The sequence below is a fragment of the Aegilops tauschii genome, chromosome 7, assembly GCF_002575655.3.
Source record: "Aegilops tauschii subsp. strangulata cultivar AL8/78 chromosome 7, Aet v6.0, whole genome shotgun sequence".
Lineage (NCBI taxonomy): Eukaryota > Viridiplantae > Streptophyta > Magnoliopsida > Poales > Poaceae > Aegilops > Aegilops tauschii.
In genome coordinates this window covers 383,420,807-383,442,378 of record NC_053041.3, presented here as the reverse complement: position 1 = coordinate 383,442,378, position 21,572 = coordinate 383,420,807, and the positions used below count along the sequence as shown (strand labels likewise).

The following is a 21,572-nucleotide window of genomic DNA, read 5'->3' as shown; positions in this document are numbered from 1 at the left end:
TTTGATTACATTCTATAAAAATATAGCCTTCTTCACAAGAGGTTGGAGTGGATGAAAAGTTCCCTAAGAAAACTAGTACAGATGAACCCAAACGAGAAATGTTTATTAATTATAACCATTAAGGACAGTATAACCGCACCTAATTCCTGCCCTCACAACATTTGCGTTTCCGGTCATCCATTTTATTGATATGGGAGTTTCTGGCCGTCTGATCTCGTGTAAACAGGCATCTGTCCCGCATGTGTTATGCAGTGGCCCAGCTGTCCAAATGGGCTGCTACTCCCGCGGCCGAAATGAAGAAATCTGGTCAGCTGGGCTTGTTCAGCCAGCCCATAAGAAATCTGATAAATCTCGTGCGCTCGTTTTTTTAGAACGACGCAGGATGCAGCGGAAAGGATCTGCCAGAGGCGATGCGGATACAGAGGAGAGGGATCAACCGGAGTTGCGGGCGCAGAATCCGGGTCTAGCCTAGGCGCAGCGGCGCTCGATCCATAGGATGCGTTGCGGGATACAGAGGAGCGGGCGGTTTGTGTCGATCGAGTGAAGGCACGGGATCCAGCCGAGGCGCTCGAGGGGAGGCCTGGAAGGATGCTGCCCTTCCCTTTGCGCCCCGCTCACGGCCTCGCCGCCGCCGGCTACATCTAGCCGTCTCAGAACTCCTCGCCCTCACGTCTTGCTTCATATCTTCCCATCCCCATCCCTTCTGCAGCCATGTTCATTCTAAGGTTGGCATCTTTTCGACTCCCCCTCCTAATCGATTTGGTTCCTGAAATCAATGTTTGCTACTGTAACTAGGGATTGGCTTGTTTGCTTCAGCTGCTCGTTAAGGCCAATCCACTTTAGTTTATTCCAGAGGTACACGTTGCATTGCAGTTCATTCCTTATTTGCGTCCATCTCATTTGATTAGGATGTGCTCGACGGCGTGTGTGCCAACACACGGTGAGGTCAGGCAGCTGGTAGAGTATATTGGTTAGTTGACAAAGACTGCAAGTGCAAGGGAACATATAGGTAAATACCAACGATTCTCTGTAGGTAATTTTGCTTAATTCTGGATACTAAATGGTTAGTGTTACGACATGATATCTTCCAAACAAAAGAATTGTGTTGTGGTGAAGTAATCATTATTAGAATTAAAACTGCAGAACTCGCATAATTTTTGTATGTGATTATGGGCAATGGATTCAATTGTTTTGGAACAATTTGTAGAGTTTCTTGGACATAAAATCTGATTCCCAGCCTTATACTCCAAATGGTTACCAACCTTATTGATGATCATAGATAATATCCAATTGAACTCCAAACATTTTTCTTGCTAAACTATAATTTGCAATGATAGCCAATTTAATGTCCTAAATTTGGTTCCCTTTAAACAACTGCTAATATAGTCGTTCTTTTTTCTTTTCTTTTCTTTTTCTGCGGGGGGAATACAGTCGTTCTTTGTGTTAGGAAGCACGTGCAACTCCAGTTCGGTGTGGACCGATCGGTCAGCCTCCATGTTTGCTTGTTGTGCTTCACAACGATGCTTGGTCCATGTCTCTCCCATGACAACCACCTCGGGAAAACGATAACCATCTGGACCATGTTGGCACTAGATGGTGTAGTGTTAGCGTAGCATAACTTGTACTCCTCCGTCTGGAATTACTTGTTGCACAAATGGATAAAAGTGGATGTATTTAGAACTAAAATACATCTAGATACATCCATTTCTTTGACAAGTATTTCCGGATGGAGGGAGTATGTATTTCCTGATGCCTCTCAGCCCTATACGTACAACAAGTGAACAGCAAGATAGTAGAGGCCTTCAGTTCAGATTTGCTCTCCAATGCCAGAAACAAAATAAAAGGATATCCTCTCTCTAATATCAAATGAGCTCTAGGCATGTGCGCATAGAGGATATTGGTTTGTGAAAAGGTTGGACATCAACATCTAAAATGTAATGATCATACCATGAAGAAAACTAAGGTATAGAAATATAAAAAATGACAAATGACATTATTGATGGAAATACTGGAGTCATTCTGTATAAGTGTCGTGCTGATGGTGTACATGTATTACTATCAGAAATTCATTCAACTAGAGGTTAAATTTATTCAGGAAAAAAACTAGAGGTTAAATTCACAAAGCCTTGTAAAATTTTATGGCATTTTTTCAGAACTCCATGTTGCGGGAGGAAATAACCACAAGCCACAAGAAAACACAATACTTCAAACAAATATATACCAATTACTTTGTAGTATAGCAAATATAAGTCAAAATAGACGGGCGCAACAACGCGCGCCATCAATGATCTAGTATGTACTGAAATCCTCCAAAAGAACCTTCAGAAATCGTAGTACATTGTCATTGTAAACTTGGAAAAAGGTGTCACAAATTGAACTCCCTTATGGTTAAAATTTAACAGGAAAGGAACATCACCTGATATATAGCTTCTCCAGGCACGGAAAGCATCTTAGGAAACTGACAACTTGCTCCAGGTCGGGCCCGATAGATTATAGTGCCAAGACCAGTTTCGGGGTCAAGATTGTCGGAATCATTTTCTGAATGACTGATGAAAAAACTTCTTCAAAATTAGAAATAATGTTAATTTGTAGAAGGAGAGGTAGAAGGCGGCTGTTGTACCTGAATGGGTGTGGATTCAATAACAAGTTCGGAGTATTTGTCAGACGAGTAGCCCACCACCGTCAATTTCGGCGCAGAAATGACATTGATTCTTGTTGGACCTTCTTGATCAACTACAAGTAATCTCTCAAGTGCAGATGTGTCCTGGATGACCATACCGTAGTCCACCTTTTGTGATGTCTTCCTGCCGCACCAGCAACACACATAAATAGTTCAGAGAGTCATGGAGGTGATGTGGAAGGTACTCAACCCATTGATCACCTGAAGACGAAGGTACTCGAGTGTAGTACAGCCACGGAGCAGGCGCTCCATGTCACCCTTTGAGAGGAAGACGGCGACGAGCTCGAGGTGCTTCATTCGTGGTAGAATAAGAGCATGCGCGTCATTAAGGGGCGGGAAATGGCAGTTCCTGAACTTGGCGACGCGAGGCGGAGTGTGGACGTTGGCAGTGACCGCATATGCCCATCATCAAAAGTGAGCTCCTCGAGCTGATCTAGGGCGGGGGATCGGAACCAGTCGTCAAGCTTGGCTCGGTCCCTGCCGTTGGAACGGAACTTGCCCATTCTAAGGCCTTTGGTTGGGCCAAGGTGACTGCCGAGGATCTTGGAGAACGCATCCAAGCTTTTGCGATAGCCATGGCAGAGCTCGTGGGTGCCGATGAGGTCGAGAGGGCTGGAGTTCCATAGGGGGCGCCACCGCCGGGAAAAGAGGGTTGTTCGGGCCCCATATTTGATTGGGAGGAGGGAGATGATGACTCTCAACATATCATCGGGGAGGCTGCTGATTAAGTCTAGGCCTGCTGGAGTCGCTTGCGGTTCGAGCTCACCCTGCCTCCGCTTGTTGGCAGCCCCGTTCTCCACCTCCGGAGTCTCCTTGTCAGCGCTGCTTTCTGATAGAAATGGGAGTACAGGGAATATTTAGTTAAAACAGGGCAAAAGAAAAGTGTATTGGTAACTAGAAATTATTAGGTAGGAATATAGTAAGATAAGGGAATAACAATTAGTTGCTTAAATACTACACAATTCATTTGACATTGCTGGGTAAGTCAACATATGCAGATAGTTGAAAATAAAACTTACTTCGAACAAAGTCTGGACGGATGATTTTGTCGGGGAAGTTAGCATATATCTCATGACCAGGCCCTTCTATGTGCAGTGCAATTTTAGTGCCAGCTTTCAGTACATAAAACTTTGCAATTTCATTCCAAAAGCTAGTGCCAAAATAGGAGTCACCACGTTCATCAAGTCTTACAGTAGCAATGATTGTAAATCCATGGTTTGTGCGCAGTATGACATTCGTGGAGCCTTGATGTATGTAAAGGGAAAAATTGTGCACTACATAATCTGTTGCATAGCGAGGGATGTCCTGCAGAAAATGGTAGGGTTGTTAAAGAAAATATGGTAACATGCAAATATGGGCCCAAATTGAAAGAACTGTACAACAGTTGAAATCAAAGGACAAAAGTCTATAATTAAACAGATGATGTCATGGACATATGAGAGTAATCAAAAGAACAATACATCATTAATTTGCCTAATATAGAAAGAAGAGGGAAAAATCCCCTTTGACGTATATGGTGCATGTGGCACATTTTCTCCAAATGTAGCAATATTTAGAATATGTTCAGGAAAGTAGGCCATGCCAACCAATTTAGGGTGAGATTGAACATACCGCGCGCGTCCTCAAGTTATCTGGTACGATGAGATGGAATCTCTGGCGGCGGTCACCAATTCCTGAAGCATCGGCGCACTGTACATTCTATGAATGAAAGAAAACCCTCAAATCAGCTTGAATAAAAATGAATTCACGGCGATTTCTGCTGGGTGATTAAAGGAGGCAGATGAACTGGGATAAGAGATGAGATAATATCTCGTTAAATTAGTTACCTTGTCGTCCATGAGAAAGAACCCTCAGTACAGCAGATTCCCCAACCGAGCGTAGCTGGGTCAACCGCGAGCAGCGTCGAGAAAGTCGATGGCGATGGGCGGTGGCAAGCGGAAGTGGCGAAATGCGGTGGGCTTTGCCGGAAGTTTGGCAGCGGCGGCATGCGTCGAGCTAAGTGTTTACCGCCGTGATAGGCGGTGCCATGGCATAGACGCGGAGGAGCTTGTGCAGGTGTGAATGGGGAACGTACCAGAGGGGCCGAGGGGATGGCGGGCGGGGTGAGGGTTTTTGTGACGTGGGGATGGTGAGGGTTTTATTTTTTATTTTTTGAATTGGGTGGTGAGGGTTTTCTGTCGCACAAAGAATTTTGGGGGTGACGGTTTGCTAGAGTGAACCGTGTGTGATTGACGCGGCAGGCAAAATGATAGTCATTGCACACGGTTCCAATTTGGGAATCGTGTGTGATTGACGTACTACCTCCGTCCTGGTTTATTGGTCCCCCGTTGTAATTTTTACCAAAATTTGGTGAAATATTTAACATACTCAGACATAGATAATAAGCGTACACGTACATAAGCATAGTTCAACCATAAGTACATAGTTCAACCGTCATTAAGCATACTCAAGCGTACATAGTTCGATCCATCCCACGTCTCATCTCACATGCGGCCGGCACGATCCTGAAGCTTCTCCAGGTACTCGGCGTACGCGTCGTGCGCCATCCTGCGAGAATACTTCTGCTTGAAGGAGCCAACGGCCCGTCCTCTTGCATGCGCAAGAACACTTAGATACGCGTCATGAATCTTGTGGTTGCAAAATGGGCATCCATATCTGTCGTTCCAGGTCCTAATACGCCTGTTATGCATTCCCGCATAAAGCTCCCTCAGGATTCGCCTCTTGTACCTCCTCTGGGCATCTTCATCCTCGCTGTCCACATCGTCAGACAGCACCTATACATATAGTAAAACAAATTTGGCATCAAATCACTGATTACATGCCGTGAAGTAGGATTAGGAATTTATGGCTATTTATTCATACATATTCAGAGATTATGGTTTGATTTTTAAGCACAGTCGTCTATGTACAGACCAATCTTGAAGAAAATAATGGCACAAACATATGTAGGTCATTCAAAATCAATTGTCAAGTCCTGGCTAGGAATTATTAGCACGAACACTAACCCTAGTCGGATTACTAGCAGAAATCATTTGCACAGATGAAACAACTAATCACTTATCACCTGTACCATTCAAACAATCAATACACTACACGGATCTAACAAAACTTACTCAGATTTCATGGATTGGGAGAACATAACCACAGGATTTCTATTCCAAAAAGGGGGGAGGCAGGAGTAACCAGAGAAACCCTATGATCTATTTGACACATAAATGGGTATAGATGACTAACCAGCTGTCCATCATCGTCGGACTCATCGCCGGAGTGGTTGTCGGAGTCGTCGCTGGAGTGGTCGTCGGATTCGGTGTGGAACTCCGCCTCCGCCTATGGAAGCTCGACACCGTCGATGACGTCAGGGTGTAGCGATAACTCGTCGGCGGTGACAGCAACCTCTGTCTCCATCTCCATGCCGTGCTCCGGTGCTTTAGCAGCCCCGGCGTCGCCACTCCCTCCGATGGGGCGCTTCGGCGGCATCCTCATACACTGACGGCTTTGAGGACTGATGGCTCGCCTCCCAGTGAGCCTGCGCACCGGACTGCTGGCATGCCTACCAAAGTTTCACACAGCTACTCGCACGCCTCCCGATGACACTGCGCAGCGAGCACGCCTCCGTCAATTCACACACCTGCACGCACGCCTCCCCGTCTGCCTGCGCGGCGGACTGCTCACATGCGTCCCATCAACTCACGCCTGCTCGCACGCCACACGGGTCGCGCGGCGGCACGTATATTGTTTTTCTATTTGGATGATTAATGTTGCCACTTTATTGCTAGACGGAAGCATGGCACGTATCCATTGTTGGTCTAACGCTCACGGTTCGAATAAATAATCCATTTGGGATATTGGTTCCCAATTTTTAACAATCTCCCATCTGTAATTAGATAAAGATTACATCAAAACTGGTCTCAAATTTACAAAAAAAATTACAATGCCACTTTGTATTGGTGTACATATGACAACACGATAAGTTTCATGAACTTCAAATAAGTTTTGGATGTACTAGAATTTAAAAATCAAGATTCTCAATGTTTGAAATTTGTTGCACAGGGAGTAAACATGCACCCAGTGAGACACATGTGTTTTTGCAATCCATTTAGGTGCACTGTCACGTGTGCATGTAGCTCAAGTTTGATTTTTTCACATTATACCCATAGAAAATCAATCAATCAATGTACTAAAACGTCTTAATGATCTCTGTGATTTTTTTGAAATTAAAACGTCCCTCCTTTGGTAACATGTATGTTCACCACGGGATAATTAATTTAACATGCATCGTAGTTGCGGTGGATTCGCGGTGTGTGTGGGTGTGTGTGTCTCGGGGTGGTGGGTGGCTCGCAGTACACTACGAGTTGTGAGCCACCATGTGGGTTGGCCGTTTTGCTTGGCAGGCTGGTGCCACATCAGAGTCGTGAAATCGTTATTTAAAACGTTACGCAACCCTTTCATACATAAATGTTTTGGCCACATGCAATCGATGGTTGTCCTACATGACACTCGATACTCGCGTGTGACGCTTTCTGTGGGCCCGCGAGGTCGTCATCCATCACTTTGACGAATAGCCGGCAGTGAGGTTAATTTGACCAGCAAGACAGAATCTTTTTTGTTTGTGTTATGGTGGTATATAGTACGCGTCGAAGAGGTGGGAGGGGACTAGCATATATACTATACGTACGCATCCATGAACAAGTACACCTCACTCAGTGTCGGGACTTTTTGGTTACCGAGGCACGTGCCACATCAAAATTGTGAAATTGGTTATTCAAACATCACAAAACACCTTTTTGGGACACATGCATATATATCCTAGCTAGGACACTCACGTGTGACGCTTCCATCTATGGGCCCACGAGGCCATCATCGATGCATGCATGCATGCATGCATCACTTTGACCTACATCGGGAGAGGTTAATTAATTTCACCATCGATGAGGATTCTTTTGGGTTGTACATATATTACGACAGGAGCATATAGTATGCGGTGCAGAGGGGGGAAGGGGACCATAAAAACGCTTGATATGAACCTCGCTCCGTGTGGGTGCATGGTTTACGGTTTTTGAGGCATGTGGCACATCAAAGTTATGCATTTTGGGTATTCAACATATATATGTTTGGCCCACATGCAAAGCGGTGGTGGTTGTCCTCTCGCACCCACTTAAGTGGTTATCAGCGATGTAAATTCTTTCCATCTGTGGGCCCGCTTGGTCCATCACTTCTTTTTGCATGACAACAAGAGAGGTTAATTTGACTTAGGAGGGGATTATTATTTTTTTCTCTGGGATGACATGCATGATACACTTTGAGCACACACACATGCATGTGTACGCATGAATCCCTTCCATCAAGTCGAAGTGGCTAGTACAAGGACACCATCATGAACCAATCTCGCTCTGTGTGGGGAGCTAGTGTACGATTTTTGACACACGCGCCAGAGCAATCTTGTGTATTCAAACATGCATGCACGCATCACCTCCATACATATGCATGTAGTGGTTGCCTTTGAACGATACACTCCCTCGCGTGGTTATCGGTGACAAGCCTATATATTCGTGGGCCCGCGTGGACATCCATAATCACCTTGAGCAACAACAAGATAGGTTACCATGGCGGACTCTTCATTTGGTTCGTGTTATCGTAGTATAGGTCATGGTGAGATTCAGACCTAATTAAGTTTGAGCGCATATACTATGCACACATGCATGCATATATGAATCCCCGTCGTTGGCTTGAAGTGTGGTGTAACATACATATGCATCGTCAACCTAACCCTCACTCAGTGTGGGGATTTCTAGTTCGAAATCACGGTGCCACATCAAAGTTGTTCATTGTTACTCAAAAACACACCTCTCCATACATATGTTTGGGCCACACGCATGCAGTGGTTGTCTTCGGGGACTAGCTACTTGCATGATTATTGGCGAGCTAGCCCATCTCCGGGGTCGCATGGACAGCCATCACTTTGACCAACAACAAGAGAGAGGTTGTACGACCAAGGTGGATTATTCTTGGTCCGTTTTATGTTCCATCTTGGTGAGATATATGCCTCTCTGGCCCGCCGACTAAAAGTGTGTGTGGGGGGGGGGTTGCTACATCGCACTTTGCTAGGTGAACCTCGGTTGGGGGGGCATGCATTCATAGCTTAATTAGGATTCCCTTCGTGGCGACACGAGGGGGGTGGGGGCTGCCTAGCTACTTCGCACTTTTCCAGGTGAACCTCGGTTGGGGGGAGGAGGGGGGCATGCTCATAGCTTAGGATTCCCTTCATGCCGACACGAGGGGGGGCTGCTAGCTACTTCGCACTTTGCTAGGTGAACCTCGGTTGGGGGGGCATGTGCATTCATAGCTTAGGATTCCCTTCGTGTCGACACGAGGGAGGGGTGGCTGCTAGCTACTTCGCACTTTGCTCAGGTGAACCTTGGTTGGGGGGGAGGGCATGCATTCATATCTTAGCTAGGAATCCCTTCGTGCCGACACGAGGGAGGGGGGCTGCTAGCTACTTCGCAGTTTGCTAGGTGAACCTCGGTTGGGGGGCATGCATTCATAGCTTAGGAATCCCTTCGTGCCGACACGAGGGAGGGGGCTGCTAGCTCTACTTCACACTTTGCTAGGTGAACCTCGGTTGGGGGGCATGCATTCATAGCTTAGGATTCCCTTCGTGTTGACACGAGGGAGGGGGGCTGCTAGCTACTTAGCACTTTGCTATGGTGAATCTCGGTTGGGGGGCATGCATTCACATATAGCTTAGGATTCCCTTCGTGCCGACACGAGGGAGGAGGGGGGCTGCTAGCTACTTCGCACTTTGCTAGGTAAACCTCGGTTGAGAGGGAGGGGGCGTGCATTCATAGCTTAGGATTCCCTTCGTGCCGACACGAGAGGGTGGGAGCAAGCAAATACCGTGCGCTTTGCGAGAGAGGTGCCACATCGAAGTTGCATTTGGTATTTGAAAATCAAACCACCCTTTTCATACATAAATTTGGTCCACATGCAAGTGTGTTCGTGTTCTGACCCTCTCCCGCGTCATTTTTCGCCAAATTTATGAACATTAGACAGGTTGGATGACGCAACAGACACGGTTCACCCAAACTAACTTTGTGCCACGCCTGTGCACCTGTCATGCACACACCCGCACAGTACATTGGGCTCCACGAGGCTCCCCCTCTCAAAAATATCAGCCCGCTTCGAGGGTTTTTCTGTTTCATAACACACGGTTGTTATCTCCGGACCGTGTGCGATGTTTCTTGTTCCCAATCCCGCCTGCATCGAAAATATCTGCCCGCCTCGAGGGTTTTTCTTTTTCATAACACATGGTTGTTATCTCCGGACCGTGTGCGACGCACTATCATCAAAATTTTCAATAGCCCGGCATTTCACTCCCGCGTTTGACTCCCTCGTAGTAAAATTTTCAGTACCCGCATCATTTCCTCAAACACCCCGCGCCCCCCTCCACACACACACACACCAAAACCTCCTCGGGCGTGCGCGCACACACACACACCCTCCCTCGCTTGAAACCCTAGCAAAGTCCCGGCCGCCGCCGCCACTGCAAGGCCTCCATTGTTAACATCTGTCGGTTTGCCCATGTAGCTTACCCACCGATCTCCATACCCAGGCCGCCCTGAGTTTCTTAGATGACGCCTACCAAACGCCCCCTTTCCCACAGATCCCCATCCCCCACTCCAGAGCGTCGCAACCTAAGCCCGGCTACGCTTCCCATGGAGCTCGAGGAGCGACTGGCCCATAAGAGGTGTATAGTGGTCTCTTCGCCCGACGTCGCCGAGGAAGCTGACGACCATTACTGGCGGCAGGCACTCAAGCAGCGGGCTAGCGTATGCGGGCATGTCTCGTCCGCCGGATACGACATCGAGGTCATCGACAGCGACGCCCTGAGGCGGGCTGTGTCACAGGTTAAGTGGCCCAGCCCCAACCCCTTGGGTTCAACTGCCATCGATCTCATCCATGGCCCCGCCGCTGATCTCCTCTGGCTCGATGTCAATAATTTGCCATTCTACATCGCCATCGAGCTCCTTTTGTCATTTCCGAAGGACACGTTCTGCGACGCTGGCTTGGGATCCACAGCCTCCAAGTCAGACCTCATCGACGGCGACCACGAGGAGGGCACCCTCTCTGGCTCTTCCAAGGGGAAAGAGCCCATCTGCTCTTCCAAGGGGAAAGCGCCCGTCTGCGACATCAGGGAGGGCACCCTACAGCCGTGCTCTTCCAAGGGGAAGGAGCCCATCTGCGATAACATGGAGCACATCCAGGGTCCGTGCTCTTCCCACGGGAACGAGCCCATCTGTGACAAGTGAGGAAACCCATGATTTGTTTATTTCAGTTGTTCATAATGTGATGCTCTATATGTGCAATTATTTACTGTGCAGCACATTTCATCAGTCTAGTTTTAAACATACCGATAGGAATGCATATATTTGCTTGTTGTTAAGCCTGTTATAGCTAGCATATGCCTCTTTTAAAGTTTTTTGATTCTTTGGTTGTTTGTAGTTAGCATATGTTAAGTTTCAAATGCTATCTTTGGTTGTTCGTAGTATGCCTTGTTTATTCCAGTTATTCACAACGTGATGTTCTATATGTGCAAGTATGAACTGTGCAGTTCAATTTCATCAGTACCAGTTTCAACAATACAACTATGAATGACTACATTTGGTTGCTGCATCTTGTAGTTAACACGCCTTTCCATTTTTATTTAACCATAACCAGTGTACTTAGACCAGCACAATACCAGTTTGAATGACCATGTTTGCTTGTTGTTAAATGTTAGGCCTGTTGCAGTTAGCACATCTTTTCACTTGTTTTGCTTTACTAGCGTGCTTAAACCTGCACACTGAAGCTATCTTTTGGAGATTATTTTGTCTGTCATGTGTAATTTTGGTTGATGTTTAGCCTGTTGTGCTTAACATGCTTCTTGATGTACCTACACAGGACAATTTTGGGAACGACTGATGTTTTCCATCGAGGTTAGTTTCATCCCATGGCTTATATCTACTCACTGTTCAGGATATCCGTAGCTGGTACCATATAGGCCGGCGGCTGATAAGGGACTAATCGGTGAATTGGACTTTTAACTGAATATATCTGCAACCCATTTTTCCTTAGGTTAACTAGGGCCATATGTAATATATCTGAGGCTACATAGCAACATGCACTGTACTTAATGTCTAAATATGCAATCCTAGGCTACATAGCAACAAGGAAGAGTGTTACATTAATTTTCTAATGATGTCTAGATATACGTAGAAGAGCAACAGCAACAACACAGCCCTGTTTGGATACTCAACTTAGCTAGAGGTTAGAGTTGGTTTCTAGCTCATTAGTAACCCTGAACTAACTCTATCCAAAGGGTTGTTTGGATGGCAGGGTTAGATTGACAATAAATGCACTAGGAGAACTAGCTCCAATTAGCACCTCTTGGGTTGGATACTAGTTTTTTTGGGTGGGTTATAGATGCAACTAGCTCAAACTAGCCCTCATGTTTAGATATACTTTAGGGCTATTTGAGCCCGAACTAGCTCAAACTAACTGTAACCCGTGGATACAGCAGCAGATAATTTGTAAGAATGAACTAAACTCCTTCCGGCCCATAATATAAGATGTTAATTCATCTAATATGTGAGCATATTGGATGTTATAAGATACTCCCTCTGTTCCTAAATATTTGTCTTTTTAGAGATTTCAAATGGACTACCACATACGGATGTATATAGACATATTATAAAATAGTGTTGTACTACATCATTGTGCAATTGTTGTTTAGCTTCTAATATTAACTTGGTGCTTTTAGGTACATATGTCATTGGTAAAGATCCATGTTTCGACCCTTTCTGCGTATGGGGCAATGAGATATCGATGAACCAGCATCAAGTGAGGAAGCTGATAAAGATTGTTAGTAAAATGGGTCCAAAGATGGCAATTAAACTATTAGTTTACACTTTCCAAGACAACAGCAAACTGCAGGATGGTAAGTAAGAACACTGCAGCCAGACGCGGCTAATCTGCACCCGAGCTCAAATGAGCTCGGGTGAACAGTAAAATAAAAAAAATTCAAAAAATTCCAATTTTTTTTGAGAGAAACATTGACAAAAGTTCTAAGTGCCTACAAAAATTCGTCATGAAATCACATTCCTAGAAGGCGTGGCAAAAAAACAAAAACAGTACTCTGAAAAAGCTACTTTCAAACGCATTTTGAAGCACTGAATTTGTTTTTTTGCCACGCCTTACAGGAATGTGATTTCATGATGAATTTTTGCAGGCACTTAGAACTTTTTTCAATGTTTCTCTCAAAAAAATTGGAATTTTTTGAATTTTTTTCGATTTTTTTTCGATTTTACTGTTCATGCGGGAGCATATGAGCTCGGGTGCAGAATGGACTTTTCGCACTGCAGCCTTCTTTTTACTGCCTATAATGAGTTGTGTTAGATGACAATGTCTAAAATCTTATTCCTTTGCAGTGGTTGCCAAAGGAGTGTACTCAAGATTACCTCTCAAACTACATGATTGGTGGGCATGCAAAGGTTAAAGTATTTCTACCAGAACACGATGATTATCTAGATGTTTTCATGAAGACCGTGAAGGATGGGCGGTCGGCCATCACAAGGGTTTGGACTAGAGTCGTGTGTGCCTTCTGCATGGAGGAGGGCACAATATGGGCATTCCGCTTCATCTTGTTCAGCAATCAGAATATATCTCGCCTCATTCTTTACCGTCTTTAATAGTACAAGTATACAACTGTAGTTCATCATTCTTTATTTGGTTCTTATGTAATTCTTGAACATATGTACCTATGAATCGAATAATGCATTGGTTGTTTGAACCTGATGGATATGAATAAAGCTGTAGCATACATTCAAATTCAAATCCAAATCCGATACAATTTGGAAAAGCAGCAATTAAATTACGGTGAAATTACGCTCTCCAGGTTGTTACGGCACACACGGTTGGTAAAACACATATGTTTGTGATATGAACCATAATCCGAGATGGTTCACAGAGAGGAAACGTGTGCAAGCATGCACACAGTTGCCGTTTGCAAAGCATCTGCGATGTCAGACAATATCACAAATGGTGCGGGCAAACTAAACGTTTGTGTTAGTTGCCTTATCGTACACGATTCACAACCATGAACTGTTTCTGATGAAGTATGCATCGTAAACATTGCACCACAGAATAGCGTGTGCGATAGTTGTCGTGTACGACAATGTTACGATGGTTCGATGTTTCGTAATCCTGTCCGACACTCGTACTACGATTAGCTAATCTTCTTAACGGTGAACCGTTTGTGATGGGCCGCACATCATACACTATCTATAATAGTGAACCATTTGTGATGGGCCGCGCATCGTAAACGTAGCACCACAGAATACCGACTGCGATGGCAATGCGAGCAGAAACGAGTAGGAGTACTGTAGGCCCTATCCCCGACGGTTTCTGGGTCGTGTGGGAAGGACACCCCCTATCGCCCACACTCACTTGGCGACAGTTCCAAATGCCGTCGTGGAAAGGGGTTTTAAACCGTTTGTTTAGGACCGACGCGCACCAGTGGTCCCCAGACTTGCCTGCCTGCGGCCCACGGCGTAGCTCCACTAGCGGCCCTGTAAGGCCCATCTCCACCCGCAAACACTCAAGACCCTCGCGAGGGGCCGAGCCTCGCAAGGCGGACGACACAAGACCCTCTCAGGGGCGGGCTCACTAAGCTAGCTCACGAGGAGCAGAGAGATCAAGGCGAGGGGCACCTCGTGAGGTTCCCGTGACGTGAGCCATGACGACCAAGGCCAGGCGGGCGCCAGCGGGCACAGAGTACTAGTTTCCTCTTTGGTGCTAAAGGAGCAGGCGCAGGCGAGGAGTCCCGAGGCGTCAAGCAAAGGTTTCCATATCGATGCAACGAGACCAAGACCAGCAAGACGGGGGTCATCGCGGAGCCCACGACGGTGTCACCACCAGAGCCTTTGGTAGGTGAAGACCACCTTTTGTCAGGATAGCTTGTACTAGATGTCCCCCTTCAAATTAGCCGTTATGGGATCCCTTCCTGCCTAATATTTGGGAATAGGACCCGGGCCTCTATAAATAGGACTAGCCACCACCGTAGGGGGAAACTGATTGAGCCCCAAGGGATCATTCTGACCATCCTCACACACCCAAGCTCACCGAGCTCAAGAACACCTCTCTTCAGGAGGTAGTTCTTCCCTTGTACTTGTTCATCTAAGCCTACTAGGCAATCCAACACACCACACTGGAGTAGGGTATTACACCAGATCGGTGGCCCGAACCAGTATAAACTCTTGTGTCCCTTGTTCTTCGGGTTCGGCGAGCTAAGCTTTGAGATTATGGTGAGAGCGTGAGCTAGGGGGGAGAGATCTTCGTGTGCACCCCAGAGTTCGAACCTCAAGGGTTTTGCCGGAACCCGTAATCCGACATTTGGTGCGCCAGGTAGGGGTGCGCTGAAGCTTTCCTTCCGTCGATGCACGCTCCACCGCGTCCATGGCAGACGCGCGTCGAGCCCGCGCCGAACGTCGGGCCGCCCTCGCCGAGCGTCGGGCCGCCCTCGCCGCCCGTGTCGCTCAGAAAACCCCTGTCGGCGGGCCTCCCCGTCATTCTCCGTCACCCGCCGCCAACGCCGCCACTGGCCCGGCGGGAAACGAGCAGCAAGCGTCCTCGCTGCACCCCTCTGTGCGGCGGGACGGCCGCACCGCCACCCCGTCGCTGACTCCGGCCGGCTCATCGTCCCACGCTCATTGCACACGCACGGACGCGCAGGCCGCGCTCCTCATGGCACGCGAGCTCCTGCGCGACCGCCCGGTCGATGCCCTCTACGAGGACTGGTTGGACCGCATCGCCGAGCTCGTCAGCGCCGTTGGGGGCTCCCCAGCACCGTCCCTCTCGCCGCCCGCCCTCCGCCAGCTGTAGGCGATGTAGCTCACAGAGCGCCTCCACCACCTCCGCACCAAGGCGCGCGGCCCCTCAGTGCGACCCGCCGCGCCGGGCGCCCACGCATGAAGAAAGAAGCTGCCAAGAGGTTCCTTGACCGAGAAAAGACGCCCCCGCGCTCTCGGTGCCACCACGTGAAGACCGCATGCGGCCTACGGCAACGGTACGCGGCACCATGACCAAGCTCCTCCCCTGCGGCGGGCCCCGGTGGCTACGGCAGGCTGCCGTGCCTTCACCCCGAAGCTGCGTAGCGTCGTTTGGCCAGGCAAATTCAAGCCAGACCTGCCTCCGTGCTACAACGGCACCGCCGACCCTGGGGAGTTCTTGCAGCTCTACGAGTTGAGCATCGAGGCGGCCAACAGCGACGAAAAAGTCATGGCGAACTGGTTTCCCATGGCTCTAAAAGATGGTGCTCGCTCGTGGCTCCTGAATCTGCCCCAGGGTTTGATCTCCTCCTGGGGTGAGATGCGCGACCGCTTCGTCGCCAACTTCCAGGGCACTCGCGACTGCCAGCCGGCCGTGGGTGACCTACGCCGCATCAAGCAGCAGCCAGGGGAGGCCCAGCAGAAGTATATCCAGCGCTTCAACAGCGTTCGCCTCAAGATCCCCAAGGTGACAGACGAGGCCATCATTTCAGCGTTCTGTGATGGTGTCCGCGACGTCAAGATGAAGGAGGAGATCGCCATCCACGAGGAACTATGCACGGCTCTGGAGATGTTCAACATGGCGACCAAGTGTGCGAGGGCTGAGGAAGGGCGCCTCTCCCTCCTCGAACTCCCAGCTGGCGACCTAGAAGAGAAGAAAGCCAAGGCCAAGGACGTGAACCGCAAGGGGGTAGCCGTGCTCGCGGCGGAGCCAGATACAAAGCGCGACCGGGACCACCCCGAGTCGTCCAAGAGCAGCCGTCCGTTCTGCGCCTTCCACAACGTACACAGCCACAACACCAATGACTGCCAAGAGCTCAGGGCCATTCCAGATGGACGCTTCGGTCGACGCCCCGAGCGCAACGACCGGGGCTACGGCCGAGGAGGAGGACGCTGGGACGGCCGCGGCCCCCGTCAGGAGTGGCGCGACCAGCCTCGCGGGGACCGCTGGCAGGACCAGCCTCGTGAGGGCGCCTGGAGGGACCAGCCTCGTGAGCACCGCCCCCAGGGCAATCCTGGCCTTCCTCCGCTGCCACCACCTCCAAGAAGGAACGACGACCACCATAAGGATGAGGGGGCTGGGGGCTTCCAGGAGCCGCACGCTATCGCTTGCATCTTGGGCGGTGCTCAGGCCCCAGCTTCCGAGCGCATCTTCAAGCAGTTTGCTCGCGAGGTGAACGCAACCCTTCCTAGGCTCGAGGCCACGCGCCCCCTCAGGTGGTCCATGTGCGCCATCACCTTCAGCTCATCGGACCAACTCAAGTGCACGGCCACTGCTGGCGCCCTCCCGATGCTTTGCTCACCCGTTATTAGCAACGTCCAAGTCACCAAGACCCTCATCGACGGTTGCGCAGGGCTCAATGTCCTGTCCGTCGAGACATTCGACAGCCTCCAAGTGCCATACGGTCAGCTACAGCCTACCAAGCCTTTCTCAGGAGTGACCGACGGCTCCACCACCCCGATAGGGCAGGTCCGCCTCCCCGTCACCTTTGGCCAGAGTGACAACTACCGCACAGAGCTCATTGACTTCGATGTTGCCCACATCCGCCTGCCGTACAACGCCATCCTTGGGTATCTAGCGTTGGCCAAGTTCATGGCGCAGACCCACCACGGCTACAACGTCCTCAAGATGCCGGGGAGTGGCGGCATCATCACGGTTCCGTGTGAAGAAAGAGATGCGGTGTGCTCCCTTGAGCGCACCTTCCAAGCCGCAGCAATCGAAGACCCCGACAACGAAGGCACACTGTACCCTCCTGAGGCCGTCCCGAAGAAGAAGAAGCAGCTACTCCACCTAGCGCCTCAGGGAAGCGGTGTCTCCAGTGGTACCACTTCAGGGTCTGCGCCCGCAGCTGGGGCGCCTCCCTCCCTCACATAGGAAAGCGCGCCCTGTGCCCTCCTCAGGTTGGGCTCGGGGGCTCTCTTCTGGAGGGCCTCAGACCTAGCCAATGTCACGAGGGAGGTGCTCGGGCACCACGTGGAGGCGTGCTTCGCTGCACGTATCCCTCAAGAGGGCACAAGGCGAGGAGCGTCAGGCGCTCAGGAGTTCATCACCCAGGCAACCCAGGGGCTTCAGGAAGCAAGGACCATACGCGGCGACCGCCGCCCGCCACCCGGTGCAGCTCCCCATCCTGGCGAGGACGGCGGGCTGCGCGTCTGCGTCGACATTCCAGGGCTTAACAGGGCCGCATCTCAGGAGCGCTTCTAGCCTTCGCACGCTGGCCGGTGCGAGGGTCCACCTCACAGCTATGTTCGCATGCCGTTTGGCCTGCCGAACGTGGCTGTCACCTACCAGCGTCATCTACGGAGCATCTTGGCGGCTCAGGAGGACAGGCATCACGCAGTCCTGGCGGAGATGGCGACGGTCCTCAAGGAACCACCCGAGCCCCAGAGCCTCCTGAGGCTCAGGGCCCTGGTGGCTCGTGAGGAGCGACCTCTCCAGCGCGCACCTTCAGCTACCTCAACACCACTTCGACAACGGAACCAGGTGACATTTTCCGGTCTACTCAGCTAGGAGCGCCCCTCGGGCTGCATCATTCCCAGGTCGCACGGGCCTGTCCCCGCGACGTGTATCTTTTTGCATCTCAGCTTACTTTGTTGGGGGCGCCCCTCGGGCTGCATCATCCCCAGGCCGCTCGGGTCCGTCCCAGTGGCATGTATCATTCTTACATCTATCATAAGCTAGCTTGTCTCCTCGCATAAGTTATCTACGGCTATCACCTGCTTATCTGGTACATCGATACCCCACCCGCGACCACCCTCATTGCCACGGGAACCGTGCGCTGGTTGTTTTCCCTTAGGATTCCTCGCATGAGTAGGCTCGGCACGGCGTCTATGCTCGGGTCCATCTTTGAAGTGTCGATTAACCCAACGACTAAGCTCTGTCTGGCGGGCCCGCCCCTTTCACGTCACCTCCTGGGGTCGTTGGTGTCTGGCCTTCTCATGGGATCGCCTCAGGAAATTCATCCAGTGTAGGTTACCTAACCATCTCGCAGGATCACTGAAGCTACCAAGAACCAAGACCAGGCGCAACCCGACTTGAGGTAGGGCCTCGTGAGTCCCGCGCTGGCTCACGAGTGCCCAGACACACCTCGTCTAGCCCTGCCGTGCAAGCCACGTGTCAGGGCGGGGCTGTACATGCCCCGAGGGCTCCACTCAGATGGAGCCCTCACCCACGCACCAGTGGAAGCACCATCCTCCGCGCTGGTAGTCTACACGGTCGAGGAGCCGCTATGCCCATGCAAGTGCGGAAGCGCTACGGTCCGCAATGGTGATAAACAACTGAGGGCGGCCCCACGGCCGTACCAACCTCAGGGAGACACCCGTCTCAGTGTCCAGCCTCACAGCAACGCTCTCCCCTCGAGAGAGTCGCGCGAGGGGGCTGGGCGCGGGGGCTACGCTTAGGCCCTGCCTAGCGTACGCCGCCCTGCCAGGTCCCTTGGACCTGGTCGTCGCGTGCCACTCCCGAGTGGGACCTCGGCGAGGACAGGTACGAAGGTCTATTTGTGCATCAAGAGGGACTCCTGAGCATCGTGACTCAGGAGCCTAACTGGCCACATAGCCCCTGACCCCTTGGTCCGTCCTGGTGATCCGGACGGCCCAACGGCGGCTGAGGAATGCGCGGGGTCGGGCCCTGCTGACGTAGAACCCTAAGACCTACTTTAGCGGTTTCTTCCCGCAGGCCCTTTGCACGTCAAGGGGGGACTCCTGAGCATTGCGACTCAGGAGCCTAACTGGCCACGTAGCCCCTCACCCCTTGGACCGTCCTGGTGATCCGGACGGCCCGACGGCGGCTGAGGTATGCGCGGGGTCGGGCCCTGCCAACATAGAACACCAGGCAAATGGGAAGGAAATCGCGGAATCTCAAACAAATATTACCAAACATACTGTTCTTCAAATACCAAACACAAGTTTAAACGCCTCCACGATGCATGGTGCATGTTGCAGAGGCAAAGCAGGAAAAGCAGCCGCCAGCAAGCCATCTCTTCATCCTTGGACACCGCCGTCACTTACAAGGGGTGCCCCTTCGACGGTACGTTGCCCTCACCCGTGCCGCCCGCCGGAGTCGCAAGTTCGGCAGCACCACCGGACGAGGGCGCAGGGTCGAAGGCGCGAAACTTCTTCAGCAAGGCCTCCACCCAGCTCTTCACGGCTCCGGCAGCGGCTGCGCAGCGCTCGTCATCCACGGGCTCGAGCATCTCGTCAAGGTCGGCGTCAGGATCACGAAGGTGGAGGTGGCTGAAGACGTGCATCAGCGCAGATGAGGAGAGCGCACGGGCTTCCCCCTCCACGAAGGGGCCGATCCCGTTGACGACGTCCTCGAGCGTCGTGACAAGATGAGGGACCAGCTGGGTGGGGCCCTCGTCGTCTGTTGCCAGCGGCTCCTCCAAGCCCTTCTCGTAGAGTGCCCGCAGCGCCACGCAGGTCTTCTCCTCAAGGGACTTGAAGGCCACGCGGTCCTCAGCCAGGACCTTCACTTTGGCTTCCAGCTCAGCCTTCTCTGCCTTCATCTCCTGCTCCAGCTTCTCCAGCCGGCTGTGCTCCATGGCCTGTGCCCTCGCCAACTGCTCCACCTCGGCGTCGCAACCTCTGACGGTGTCCTCTCGGGCCTTCATCTTCTCCTCCTCCGCCTTGCGGTCTCGAGCCTCGACTGCGCGCTCATTGCGCATGGTCTCCAGCTTGGCCTCCAACGATCGGCGGCGATCCTAAGCGGCCCCGGCGTCCTTCAGCGCCGCCTCGCGGGCAGCCGCGGCTTGCGCAGCGGCCTGCTTGTCCTTCTCGGAAGCCGCCACGGCCTAGCTCAGCGCCTCCCAGATGGATGCATCAGAGTGCAACCAGCCAGAGATCAGCTCCAGGCGCCCGGTCACTAGGCGACGGTCGGTGCCTTGAAGATCACCCCGCAGTCGGGTCAACGCAGAAAGGGCGTGCTCCAGGGAGTCAGGCGAGGTAGAAGGATCGCGAACTGGCAGTGGTGCAGAAGGAGAAGGCAGCGTCGTCGCCAAGACCTGCAGGTTAACGGCGGTGGAACAAGAAGCCAGGAGCTCCGGAGCCTGCGGGGCCTCGGCCAGCGAACTGAGGACAAGCGCCTCAGGAGTCGACGTAGCATCAGGGGCCGCTGTCCCCTGGAAACGCTCCTCTGGGCCTCGCGAGGAAGTCTGGGCAGGAGAGGGGCGGGCGCCATCGCCGCCCTTCTGTGCCGGAAGAGGCGCGGCTGTGCCAAGCTGCTGGGTCCCCGAGGATGTGTCCGCCCCCTCCTTCTTCTTCTTCGATGACGGCGTCAGCCAGGAAGCTCAAGGAGGAAGCATCAGGAAGCCGCGGCGGAAGCAGGAGCAAGGGCAAGGTCAGGGCAAGATACTCACTGGTGCACGGCGGTGTAGTCCCGGCGCCTCTTCAGAAGTGCGGAGCTTAGGGGCCTCGCGGCCTGGGGCGCGGGTGCATGGGCCCCAGGAGTCTGCGAGGCCGCGGTAGCTCCGGGCGGCGGTGAGGCAGGGGCGTCACCCCGAGAGATCAGCGACAATCTGCTCTTTGTTGGGACACCGGATGGTGGCTTCCCCGAGGTTAGACCCTGGACCTCGTAGTGACCCCAGCAGGGGCAGGACTTCGCCCACTGGGTGGTCGCTGGCAGCGTCGTCGTCAGGCAAGGCGCGGAGGAGGTCGGCCTTGCACGGAGGGGAGGTCTCCCGAGACCCCTCCAGGGTGGCCGCTGAATCCTGCTCTTCCTCCTCGCCAGAATCGTCGGAGGACACTACCACTGGAACCGTCACCACTGGGGCCTCAGAGGGTGCCGGCGGCACAAGACCACGCCCATCGAAGAC

The 21,572-nt window shown here is 51.6% G+C and overlaps 1 long non-coding RNA gene across 2 annotated transcripts; it reads left to right on the top strand.

The window, feature by feature from the left end:
* The first annotated feature begins 372 nt into the window (after nt 1-372).
* Nucleotides 373-13,510, top strand: LOC120969877 (uncharacterized). 2 transcript variants are annotated; one of them, XR_012188952.1, is made up of 5 exons: nt 373-725; nt 909-1,009; nt 11,618-11,652; nt 12,477-12,653; nt 13,144-13,510. It is a non-coding gene; the product is annotated as an uncharacterized lncRNA (long non-coding RNA). The 2 variants fall into 2 exon arrangements; XR_005764331.3 differs by lacking the exons at nt 11,618-11,652; nt 12,477-12,653; nt 13,144-13,510 and having other exon boundaries at nt 909-1,426.
* The last annotated feature ends 8,062 nt before the right edge of the window (nt 13,511-21,572 follow it).